This window comes from Anolis carolinensis, chromosome 4 (genome assembly GCF_035594765.1).
Source record: "Anolis carolinensis isolate JA03-04 chromosome 4, rAnoCar3.1.pri, whole genome shotgun sequence".
Lineage (NCBI taxonomy): Eukaryota > Metazoa > Chordata > Lepidosauria > Squamata > Dactyloidae > Anolis > Anolis carolinensis.
The window spans coordinates 215,429,664-215,443,090 of NC_085844.1; the positions used below are offsets into that span (position 1 = coordinate 215,429,664).

The 13,427-nt window shown below is 41.9% G+C and overlaps 2 long non-coding RNA genes across 2 annotated transcripts in view; one reads left to right on the plus strand and one right to left on the minus strand.

Moving 5' to 3' along the window:
* The window catches only part of LOC134298447 (uncharacterized), a 374,816-nt gene extending 370,819 nt beyond the window's left edge, over positions 1–3,997 (minus strand). Inside the window, exon 1 of the long non-coding RNA XR_010005545.1 lies at positions 2,900–3,997. This is a non-coding gene — a long non-coding RNA (uncharacterized LOC134298447). The remainder of the gene's footprint in view (positions 1–2,899) is intronic.
* LOC134298448 (uncharacterized) overlaps positions 1–13,427 on the plus strand; it is a 127,269-nt gene that overhangs the window by 70,875 nt on the left and 42,967 nt on the right. The gene's annotated exons all lie outside the window — the stretch shown is intronic.

Here is a 13,427-nt window from a genome sequence, read left to right on the forward strand (position 1 = left end):
TTGGGGTACCATTAATGCCCATGGCCACCTTGCTTGACACCCTAAAACAGAGGACGTCTTGAACTGGAAGACTGTCTTTTTATTAAGAACTACCTTGTCTTAGTTATGTAAGACGTATAGCCACTTGACGGATACACTTAATCCAAAGGAACCTTTTTGGGCATTACTTAGCCTCCTGTATTATACTACATCCTGATCATTGTGCTTCCTGAGGATACATACTACTGAATAAACCATGAGTAATATAAGAAAAAGCAAGAGTTTCCAAATTTCCAAATTTAATTTATTAAGTAAATAGCTTCTAGAACAAGGCTCTGCCCAATATTTGATGATGTAGCAAAGTTACTTCCAACCTGGAATGATATGCAACTATTAAACATGTTTTCTTGTCATTTGCATAATAATGAACACAATGAATGTACAACACACAAAAAGACTAGGGGAAGATGTTTTCTTATGGAAGTTTACTGGACAGATGGTAACATAAAGTATATTTGCTAAAATGCTTATGTGATAACTTCTACTTATAGAAACAATGCTAAGCCTGCAACCCTGTACTCACATATTAAGAATCAAATAAGTCTTACTGAACTTTGTGGGGGAGCTATGCGTCCAGTTTGCACCACACAGCTGCAATATTTCAAAAAGTAAAATTAAAATCAAAGGGTACATTGTAATTCATAATAAGCATGTGGCTTTCAGATATGTATAATTTGCACTACAACCACAGCAAACCTGTAACATCCTTGCTTTTTCTATGCTGTTGTTTGACTATCACACTGCAAAAACTACATTACAGGATGGAACAAAATTAAGACTCATAAAATAGCAATACAATAAATGTAGCTACACTGGTCCATTAAAAACGTATCCTAAACCCAAGATTAGATAAACTTTATTACAACAAATTAAAATGACACAAACATTTCTATATTTTTTTGAATTCTAAAGAATTTATTATTAGGTTAGCATATATATATATATATATATATATATATATATATATATATATATAGAGAGAGAGAGAGAGAGAGAGAGAGAGAGAGAGAGAGAGAGAGAGAGTAGGCTTGATCGATCCATGAAAAATTTGATTCTAAACTCGTTTCAAAACTAGAGGGGGGCAGCTTTTCATTTCTGATGGTATTTCCAAATTTGGCCGCCAAAAATTTTTGAAATTAACGAAAATTCGTTATTTTCAAAATTAATACGTTAATGGCGGACGCGCATGCGCAATTCCCAAAAACAGCACAGAGGGAGAGGACTTTACAGGACTCTCCCACCCTCATTTTTTGAGTGATCTTCTTCAAACTTGGTACAGTGGTAGAACACATTTAACACTGATAGCTCACCAAAATTTGGAACGTTTCCCTTATCCTCTGATTTTTGGAGAATTTTCATAGCTTTTATAATAAACCATTTTTTAATAATTGCAGAAATCTGTTCCTGGTTTGAAAGTCTTATTTCCTGTTAAATTGGGTTGTCTTTACTGTGAAAGTCATTGTTCTACTTCAGAAACTTTGTTTTTGTGGCTGAAACTTTGTTAAATTGGTGTGTGTGTGATATATATTGTGAATATATATATCTATATATGTAAAAGAGTGATGGCATCACGGCGATGGACAAAACAACAAATCTACAGCCCCCCCAAACTCGAAAATTGGCAACGCAATCCATCATCCCCGCCTCCAGTAAGATACAACAAATTTACACATAAAACACTATCACAACACCAAAAAATGCCAAAACTAAGTACGCATGCGCAAAAACACCATGCTTCAACCCTTTATGGCGCTCGCGCGGCTCCAGTAAGATTTATATGACAAACACAATCACAGGGCCACAAACGGCCAAAAACTGCAACAGGCGATGTGCGCCTGCGTGCACCCCCCTCATCCCTTCCCGCGCGCGCACACACACCTCGCCTCAGAGCTGAAGGAAGGAAGGCAGGGAGGCCGATTCCTTGGTGGGCGCAGGATGGAGGAGGCCGCGCTGGGAGGCGTGCGGGCCTCACGTCGCTCTCTGCCCTCTCCCCCTCAATCTCCCCCCCTCAGGGCCCATGGAGGGCCCCGGTTGCCGTTCAGGCCCCCTCCTCCCGCCCCTCTCCCCTCCCCCCAATGCGAGGAAGGCCCCGCGGAGCCCCCCCCGCCTCACCCTCTCTCCTCCTCCCTTCTCGGTTCTTCTCGGAGGTCTTCAAGCTCTTCAAGGTGAGGGGGGAAGAGGAGGGCACGGCCCTCGAGCAGGCCTGGACCTCCCCTCGAGTTGTTTGGGGCGCCAACCCCCGCCCTTCCTGGCCTCAGGGCCCTTCCTTTTCCCCCTCACCCGGTTAAACGGCTGATGGGGAAAAGGAAAGAGCCTCAGGCCAGGAAGGGTGGAAGTTGGCGCCCAAAACAAGTCAAGGGAAGGCCCCAGTTGGCCCAGGCTGAGCTTCCCCCTTTTCTGTTGTTGTTATTGTTGTTGTTGTTCTCACCCACAAATGACAACCCCTCCAATGCCTCAGAAGCCCCCCTTTTTCCCCTCTCAAACCCTATCGCCCTCACCTTTCCCTTCCCTGTAATAATTATTAATATAATAACTGATCATCAGTTAAGAATGTAATAATCACCAATAATAATACTAATTTATTATTAGTATAATACTGATAATCATTCGAGAACATAATAATTCATAATAATAGTCAGTTCTTATTATTATAACACTGACAATCATTCAACAATGTATTAACAAATCGTAATAATAGAAAATTATTATTATTATTATAGTAATAATCATTCACAAATTAATAATTATTATTATAACATTGATAATCATTCAACAATATAATAACAACTAATAATAAGTAGTTATTATTTTTATCACAATGATAATCATTCAAGACTATAATAATTATTATTGTTATAACAGAAGGCGCCTCATATAATCCACTTCTAAACAAATAATATCACATTATAAATATACACTAGAATCTCACTTATCCAACATAAACAAGCCGGCAGAACGTTGCATAAATAAATATGTTGGATAATAAGAAGGGATTCAGGAAAACCAATTACACATCGAATTAGGTCATCATTATACAAATTAAACACCAAAACATCATGTTATACAATAAATTTGACACAAAAAGTAGTTCCATGCGCAGTAATGCTATGTAGTAATTACTGTATTTGCAAATTTACCACCAAAATATCACAATACATTAAAAACACTCACTCCAAAAACATTGACTATTAAAAGGCAGACTCCATTGCATAATCCAGAACATTGCATAAACGAATGTTGGGTGAGATTCTACTGTAATATGAAATAATTACTGTGGTACAATAATACACAACAATATCATCTCAGGACAGTAAATAAAGATCAACACTCTAAAAACACAGCTATTCCATCCAGGAAACAATCAGGGCCATCTAACACCTCCCACCAAAGGATTCCCCCCTTCACACAGGAAACCACCCACACTTTGAACCTACAAGGCCATTCCGTACTCATCACTCTCTCATCTCAGCACAGTAAATAAACAACAACAGTCTGAAAACACACAAATTCCATCCAGGAAACAATCAGGACCACCTAGCACCTCCCAACAAAGCATTCCCCCCCTCTAACACACGGAACCACCCAAGCTTTGAAACTACAAGGCCATTCCGTACTCTGGGGCCAATTTGCAATATATTAATATATATAATAATACAATACATATATAATACAATACATTGTATATACATATAATACTGCTAATAATATTATAATACACTACAATATAATACTAATAACAAAACAAAACAATATATATATATATATTACTACTAATATTGTGAAATAGTCGTATATGTTATAGCGTAATATCCTATCATATGTCTTTAATGTAATAAATGAATAAATAATACTGTATAATTTTTGTTGACGGTCACAACAAAAATAAAACCCAATGTAGATTGACCAACATCACTAAAAAAAAGCCACAGCAACGCGTGGCCGGGCACAGCTAGTATATATATATATATATATATATATATATATATATATATATATATAGTCCCTGCTTATGTGTGTATGTGTGTGTGTGTGTGTGTGTGTATAGGTAAAGGTAAAGGTATCCCTTGACGTTAAGTTCAGTCATGTCTGACTCTGGGGGTTGGTGCTCATCTCCATTTCTAAGCCCAAGAGCCAGTGTTGTCCATAGACACCTCCAAGGTCATGTGGCCGGCATGACTACATGGAGTGCCATTACCTTCCCAGAAACACCCAGAAAATGGGAATTCCAGACAGGAAACAATCAGGGCCAGCTAATACCTCCCAACAAAGGATTCCCCCAGGTAGGAAGCAGCTAGGCTTTGAAGCTGCAAGGCTATTCAATGCTAATCAAGGTGACCAATTGCAACATTCACACTTGCCTCCCACAGACAAGAGTTCTTTCTCCCACCCTGGACCTTCCACAGATATATAAACCCCACTTGCCTAGCTTCGCACAGATGTCAAAACCTCTATGTCTGCCACAGATGTGGGTGAAACGTCAGGAGAGAATGCTTCTGGCACATGGCCATAGAGCCCGGAATACATACCACAACAGTGTGATCCCGGCCATGAAAGCTTTCGACAACACAACCACAGTATCCATTCAAGTTCATGTAGCGTGGTATGGAGACCTGTATTGGGGGGAGGGAGGGTGCGAATCTGGGCCCCTGGGAGTCGTAGTCCTCCCTCCCTCCCTCCCCGGGAGCAGCCGAGGACGGGCCTGGCCCACACCCCCTCGCATCCCGGGCCTCTTCCTCCTCACCGCCGGGCCCCTCTCTGTCTCTCCAGGCCTGAGCTGAGGCGGCGGCGGCCATTTCCCCCCTCCGTCTTCCTCCTCCTCCTCCTCCTCGGCCTCCTTCCCCCTCGCCCCCTCCCATTGGCTGAGCCCGTGACGCCCCTTTTGCTGAGGGGCAAAAGGAAAGGAGTTTGGGTGATTTGCAAAAGCTTTTTTTTCCTAACGAAAAAAACAAAGAAATAAGAAAAAACGGCCTCTCGCGATTCGAAACCGCGATATCCAGACGTGTGGACAACCAAGGTTCTATATTGCTTCAAAACAAACGAAAATAACAAATTAATAACGGGTAACGGGGAAATCGAATTATTTGAGCAAGCCTAATAGAGAGAGAGAGAGAGAGAGAGAGAGCGTGCTTAGAAATTGTCTTCTCTTTGAAGCAGGGATTCAAGAGATGGCTTTCTGTTCAATTCAGTTCTGGGCTTTTCTGTGTAAGATCATCTAATCAACAAGGGAGATAAGAGTGCAAAGCCGAGAACTCTCTTTATTTCCCAGCCGTGCTAATTTGTTTTGCTACAATTGTGTTCACATTATGGCTTCATTAGAGTCACCAGGCTCCAATAACTGCAATCGCAATCAGGGTTATACAGAATGTACTAAGGAATATATGTTTTTTTTATTTAAATATAGAGTGAATCACCATGACAGAACATGTGAGCATTCATAACACACAGATGGCCTATGTAAGACACAAGAGTCCAAATGCAAACTCAATATACTGTGTATCAGATGTTGCTGACTGGATTTAGCCTCTAAACATCTGCTTGCATACATGCTGCCAGAAAGGTTTATATCAAACCACTATATGCAGCAAGAATGCTGTAGAATGAGGAACAGAATTAATTCATGTGGTATAATCATCATATCCCTCCCCCTGCTTTCAACTGCTGCCACACTGACCCTGTCCAAGATCACCTGCAATCTTGCTTATTTGGCAAGATTTCCCTGTAGGGTTGACTGAAATTCCTGGTCACATTGCTGTCTTGCCATTCTGTATGCTTCCACGAAGGGCACATCCGCAGTGAACTGTTATCCTGAAAAAGGGACAAATCAGCTTTGGGGTGGCTGCTTGATGCACAGAGCTGGTTAGGGTTAATGTAACCTTTTTTTAAAAAATGTTTTTATTAATGCTTTTCTAATACACTACAAAAAAACGATAAGAGATTCTAAGGTAAAAAATGGGATAAGGATAGTCCGATGGATAAAGGAAAGGGGGCAAATTGGGTAGGGATGGGGAATTTGAAAGGGAGGGGTTAGGGTTTTTATTTAGGGAGGGGTTCACATTGGGATATTTTTTGGGAAGGCAGGAACCAGGGAAAGCAGGGTCAATAGAAGACTGGAGATCATATAGCCCTAGCAGGAGAAGCTCCGGTTTCATCTCTAACTTTACTTTTAGGATTTTGTTACATTCTACTTGGATCATTTTCCAATACTTCCTGATTTTTTTGCAACTCTACCATATGTGGAAATAGGAACCTACTTGTTCTTTGCACCTTCAACATTTATTGTTTACATTCTTGTACATTAGGCACAATTTTTTGGGAGTCGGATACCATCTGTGTAGGAGCTTTAACCAATTCTCTTTCAAGGCTATAGCATATGTATATTTAATTTTCTTTATCCAAATTTGCTCCCATTCATATATTTTTATCGATCTTCCTATATTTTTCGCCCATTGTATCATTGAATTTTTAATCTCCTCAGTTTCCGTCACCCATTCTAGTAATTTGTTATATAAAATTGTTATATTTTTCTTTTCTGTTTAGAGTAATTTATCCCAGAATTCAATCTCTAGATCGAATCCCTCTAGCTTCTTTAATTTGAGTGTATTGAAAACAAGAGACATTTTTATTATTTTTCTGAATTTCTTCTAATTCTCTCAGTTGGTGTATATCTTGATATCTGATTGTTTTATTTAAGATTTTTTTTGTAGGTCGGCCAGTTTGTCCAACCCAGCAATCTTCTTTGATTGGCTTCCAGAGGGGATAGCCACAATGGTGTTTTTGTATGGAAAGGTCCTTAATATTTCTCCCAAACTTTAATGAGGGCTGATCTAACAAAATGATTACCAAAATTCTTTCAATTTTTGTTTTCCCATACCACATATACCCATGCCATCCCCTTCTTAAATCATGGCCTTCTAGGGTAAGAATTTTTATTTTTCCTAATTTTGCCCAGTCTTTAACCCATTGCTATGCGCAAGCTTTGTGGTATAATTGTACGTCTGGTAGGCCAAATCCGCCTTTAATCTTTGGGGTGATCATTGTGGTGTATTTTATTCTAGGTTTTTATTCTTCCATATAAATTTAGTTATCTCTTTATTCCATTCCTTAAATACTTTTATATTTCTCATTATTGGGATATTTTGGAAGAGGTAAAGTAATTTAGGATGTATACTCATTTTTACTGTTGCTACTCGTCCCATTAATGACATATTTAAATTTCTCCACTTTACAAGGCCCTTTTTTATTTCATTCTATTTTGCCATATAATTTAATTTGAGGAGCTGGTTATTCTTTAGTGATATCCAGATCCCTAGATATTTTATTTTGGAGGGTGTTTCCAATCCTGATATTTTTCTTAATTCTTCCTGATTTTTCTTTGTCCTAATTTTTTTGTTAATATCATTGTTTTCTTTTTATTTATTCTAAAACCCGTCACTCGGCTGAATTTGTCAATTTTACTGAGCCAATTTCGGATATTTTGTTTTGGATTTTCTATTATACAAATCACATTGTCTGCAAAAGTTCTAATCTTGAATTCTCATTTATCTAATGTAATCCCTTGCAGACTCTTATCTTTTCTAATGGCCCAAAGTAATATTTCCAAAGCAAAGATAAATATTAAAGGGCCTTGTGCCCTTATTTGTTTTATTTTTTTCCTGTTTCCTGTACAGGGTTACTGTAACCTTGAACCACATTAACAAAAGTCACAATTTGCTCTGAATCCTCCCTGAGCATCTACAACTTTGAGCTCATTTAACCATTTGGATCAGTTCTGAGATGGTACTGGCCATAACTGTTTATATGGTCATCTTGTAATCCCTGGGACGGGTGGCCTGAGGACATGGGATGGCACTCCCATTCTCATCACAGTGGCCAGTGGGTGCAACATGGCTAATGTTGGTCACTTGTCACCTGAAGTGATACTAGCCAGAGCGACAAGGCAATCAGAGAAAGGAGGAGGGAGGGGGCATCCATGTTGCTTTGGTGCCCTAGCTGACATTAATCCAGGTGATGAGAAAGGAGACTAACAGTACTGCACATGCTGACTGTCGCTATGATGAGACTGGAAGGGGAATATTAAGGGTAGTTGTTTGGTGGTAGAGTTTCATAACTCCCCCCCGCCCCGCCACCTCTGCAGCAGCTGAGGGACTAATGCTCAAAACAATCCTGGGGCTGATCGAGTATTCACCACTCCAAATGAACCCTAGAATGAAGGGTTCACATAGAGCTGCCCAAAAATCAGAAACAAGAGAGCTGCAAGCAGCTCAGAAAAGAAACAAGTCCTTGGGTGTAGCTACTAAGTGTTGCTAGTGTGAGAGAGGGTGAAGCCATTACCCTAGTAAGAATTCTGTCCTTCCTAGTGTAATTTTCTTTCCATTCCAAAATTTATTGCATGATATAGTTTTAAAAAGCTTCAGGTGAACATTTAGTAACTGAATTTAGGTATCCAAAGAAAAGGGCGAAGTGATCAAGCGAATGTGAAAGCACCAGATTTCTAGGTGTGAACAATGTTCTGCAATGTTAGAAATTTGAGGAAACTCAGGAGGACAGAATTCTTCTGGGCAGCAATGCTCTCATTCACCCTTCCCTGAGATGGAACTTTTCTTCCTTCCTTCCTTCCTTCCTGCCTGCCTGCCTGCCTTCCTTCCTCTCCTTTTCTTTTCTTTTCTTTTCCTTTATTTTAAGGGACAGCATTAGAGATGTATGGGTGCACTGTAAATATCTGTATGCAAAATTTTAGGTTGGGGTGAATGGTATTTTCTATATGCTTACAGTCTTGTAAGCAGTGCTTTTTTATTGCAAAAAAGGCAGGCAAGTCCTAGCTTTTTTGTTGCAGCTTATTCCCAGGTTGAGCTCCAAAGGAAATCCACTGGGTACTCATTTCCCTATGAAAATATCCATTTTGCTCCTGACGAGCCTGGAAAATTGATAAAGTGCATCTTACCTTAGAAATCCATAGATTTCCAAAGCTTGCAATATTTCACAACAAAGAAATATTGACAGCCTCAGTTTAGTCATTTGTTTCTAGTAAAAGTTCAGACTTATTTTAAAACTCCTTAATTTGTCTTTTTTTAGTTTTCCTTTCTATCTGTAGAACCCATCTCCAGCACTGTATTTCAAATGAGTTGATTTTTAAATCAGCTTTCTTCACCATACAGCTTTTTCATTCATACACAGGGCCGGCCCCACTCATGCGGCAGCTGACGCCGCCGCCTCGGGCGCAGGCCCGGGGGGGCGCCGTCAGGCTGGGCGGGAGGCGGGGCACCGCCCTGACGGTGCCCCGCCTCCCGCCCAGTGCGCCCTGGCCCGTCTGGCCTGCTAGAAAAGGCCAGACGGGCGAGCGGGAGTAGCGTGGGAGGCGGGGCCAGCTCTGACGCCGCTCCCCCCCCCCGCCCAGCGTGCCTTGGCCCTGCCTCCCACGCAGCGTGGGAGGCGGGGCCAAGGCACGCTGGGCGGGGGGGGGGGGGGGAGCGGCGTCAGAGCTGGCCCCGCCTCCCACGCTACTCCCGCTCGCCCGTCTGGCCTTTTGTAGCAGGCCAGACTCAGCGGAGGTTTCTCCAGGCCGCGATTGCGGCCTGGAGGAACCTCCGCTGAGTCTGGCCTGCTACACAAGGCCAGACGGGCGAGCGGGGGTAACGTGGGAGGCGGGGCCAGCTCTGACGCCGCCCCCCCCGCCCAGCGTGCCCTGGCCCCGCCTCCCACGTTGCGTGGGAGGCAGGGCCAAGGCACGCTGGGCGGGGGGGGGGGGAGCGGCGTCAGAGCTGGCCCCGCCTCCCACGTTACCCCCGCTCGCCCGTCTGGCCTTGTGTAGCAGGCCAGACTTAGCGGAGGTTCCTCCAGGCCGCAATCGCGGCCTGGAGAAACCTCCGCTAAGTCTGGCCTGCTACACAAGGCCAGACGGGCGAGCGGGGGTAACGTGGGAGGCGGGGCCAGCTCTGACGCCGCCCCCCCGCCCAGCGTGCCCTGGCCCCGCCTCCCACGTTGCGTGGGAGGCAGGGCCAAGGCACGCTGGGCGGGGGGGGGGAGCGGCGTCAGAGCTGGCCCCGCCTCCCACGTTACCCCCGCTCGCCCGTCTGGCCTTGTGTAGCAGGCCAGACTTAGCGGAGGTTCCTCCAGGCCGCAATCGCGGCCTGGAGAAACCTCCGCTAAGTCTGGCCTGCTACAAAAGGCCAGACGGGCGAGCGGGGGTAGCGTGGGAGGCGGGGCCAACTCTGGCCCCCCCCCGGCCAGCGTGCCCTGGCCCCGCCTCCCACGCTGCGTGGGAGGCGGGGCCAGGGCACGGGGGGCGGGGCCAACTCTGGCCCCGCCCCCTCACTATTCGCCCTGGCCCTGCCTCCCACGCAGCGTGGGAGGCGGGGCCAGGGCACGCTGGGCGGGGCCAGGGCGCCGGTGGCGGGGGCGCTTTTCAGCACCCCCGCTTTACATCAAAAAATATCTCCGGCCGGCCCTGTTCATACATAAAAATCTTAAATACAAAGGCCTGAGTGATTCTGTCCTTGGTGTTTAACGATGTGTCTTACACTTGAAGAACTTACCAAGTGCCTTCATGACTACCTTTGTAAGTCCTCCCTGGATTTCTTGACTGTAGTTTCCATTTTGATAAATGACTGAACCTAGTTATAGGAAATCTTTAGCTATTTCAGCTTCTCCATTATTCACTTTAAAATTGCGTAAATCATTTGTGGTCATTATTTTAATATTCGGCTGTAACCCTGCTTTTGCACTTTCTTCTTTAATTTCATCAATAGTTTTTCCAAGTTTGCTATTTTCTGTGAGCAATATGACATCATCTGTATATGTTTAATAAAAATATTTTTCAAAATCAATTTAAGTACAGTTAATATTATAAAACTACATATAAGGTCTAATATGTATTGCAGTACACAAATAAAGATATGAAGCAAAAACATACAAACATATATATCTACTAAACAACTAAAAAACCCAAAATGAATGCAATTACAAAAGTAAACATAAATGACTTTCTATTTGTCAGATAGAGATTATATAGTATCCACTATATTTTTCTCTTCTATATTATCATTACACATGAATATATACCTTCTATTCTTTTAATTATTTTAACTATAATTTCTACTTGTATATGGTTTTCAATAGCCATCAAAGCCTAAAATTACCTCTACCCTATTTTTTCTCATGTACACCATCACTAAACTCAATTTTTAAAAAAATCCAGTGTCTTTTCCTTAATTAAATTTGTCAGTTTCTCCACCTGGTCATAAAGTTTTATTAATCTGTCCACTTTTGTTAGCATTTCAGTATATTTTCATTTCTGCACACATAGCAGTCTAGCTGCAGTTGCAATGTGTCGGAATAACCCCATTTTTTCTCATTTTCATCTTCCCAAAAAGTTATAGTTATAATTGTATTTTAATTTTTGAAATATATTCCATTCACCTATCCATTTATTTAAATCATTTTTTTGCTTTTTCACATGTCTACCACATAATTTAAATAACAATTACAATTCTGATATTTTTATTTTTAATGTTATGCAGTTTTTTCTCCAAACCAGACAATATTCGAAATAATGCAGTTTTAAAACATGAAATCCATATCTTAAATTGTTGATGTACCTTCTTTTAATTTCACATCTGTTTCCTCTGATTCTAAATTAGTTTTCCATATGATATGTTCTGCATTTATTTAAATTAAACCAATAAGGTGATCAAATGCAGCCTTTTCCCCAATTGGAAATCCCTCAATTTTCCTATATTGTGTCCTGCAGTGACCTCTTTTCCAAGCTATAAGTTAAGCATCAGGGCAATCAGACATTATGGAATTTTTATTTTCAATGAACCATTATTTCTCATGATCACCAGATCAAAGACTTTACTGTAATCAATAAAACATAAGTTGATTTTCTTCTGACATTCTTTGGTGCATTCTAACATCCAACATGTGTTTGCAATATGATCCCTAGTGCCCCTTCCTTTTCAGAATTCAGCCTGACTATCCAACATTTTGCATTCCATATAAAAGCTTTCCTTGTAAAATCTTGATATCACTTTGCTTGCATGGGAAATCAGTGCAATAGATTGATGATTGCTACAATCCCTTGTGTCCACTTCCTTAGGGACTGTAGTGTATAGCCCAGTCCGGATTAAGCTATTAACACAATTTTATAACAAAATATCAAATATTACATATAAACACCCTTGGAGCTAAGCACAAACCAACTGCTGAGAGTAATACAAGGTCCAAATTCCAAGTCCGAATACTGTGGGTCATGTTGAGAGAGTTCCATAGTCAACAAAGCTGGTCAGGTTGAAGAACCCAAGGTTGGTAGCAAAATTCATACAAGAAGTCAAGATACAGTTCAGACTCAATACAGCCCAATAATCAATAATCAAAGTATCCAGACTTCACCACAAAGCAAGACGTTGCCTCCAGCAACAGGATAGAAAACTTGAGGACCTTTTATACTATGTTTTCAGGTATTGCTTGTGAAGAGCCCTTTCCCCTGCTAGTTGCGCAGATGAGTAGCACACTCCCGTCTAGCATACTCCCATCTAAATTGTAAAAAGAACTGAGCACTTAACCCTTCCTCAGCCTGCCCTGATGTACTGGCCTGTATTTGCTCCTCCTGCTGGGAAGTGGTAGCTTCTGTTGAATGCTTTTATCCTGCTCTGATTAGGGTAGGCTGAGAGGGTTGCTGAAGGCTGCTTATCTCCAAATCCAACATTGGCCTTTCTAACAATTTCTTGTCTTTACTGTCCAACCTGTCCAGGGCAGGAATTTATATTGAATATTTCCAGTCCGTGAGACATTGTATTATTTTCCATATGCCAGGCTTCTCCCTTAGTTGTCTTTGTAGCAGTCAGCAAACCATAAGAGTAGTCCGGAGTTAGTCTAGGGTCAAATCACCAGTCAATCATCAAAACAAGGGGTATACAGTAGAGCAAACTATGAGTATGTTGCAAAGTTCTGAAGCCAGGATATCCTAGCAAACACAGTCCAAGATATAATCCAAAATCCAAAACCAAAATCAGTCCATCTTTTAAGGTACCAGGTATCACACACAGTCCAACAACGACATTGCTACAAGCAACTGATTGCTCCAAACTTCAGCTATTTATGCTGGTTTCACAGCTGTTCCCAATTTCTGGCCCTCCTTTTTGCGAAGTGAGTGGATCTGTGAACTTGTATTCCTTCTTTCCTCAACTGCAACCAGACTGAAGTGCTTAACTCCTTGTCTTCCACCTCAGGGGGCAGATCCTGCTCCTGATCTGTAGCCTGAAAAATGGGAGTTTCTCAACTGTCCAGTTAAGGGTGCTGTTGTTCCTGATCTATAGCCGGAGAAGTGGTAGGTTGTTCACTATTTGGCTGACGGTGCTGTTGCTCTGTGTTTGACTCCAGCTCAGACACCG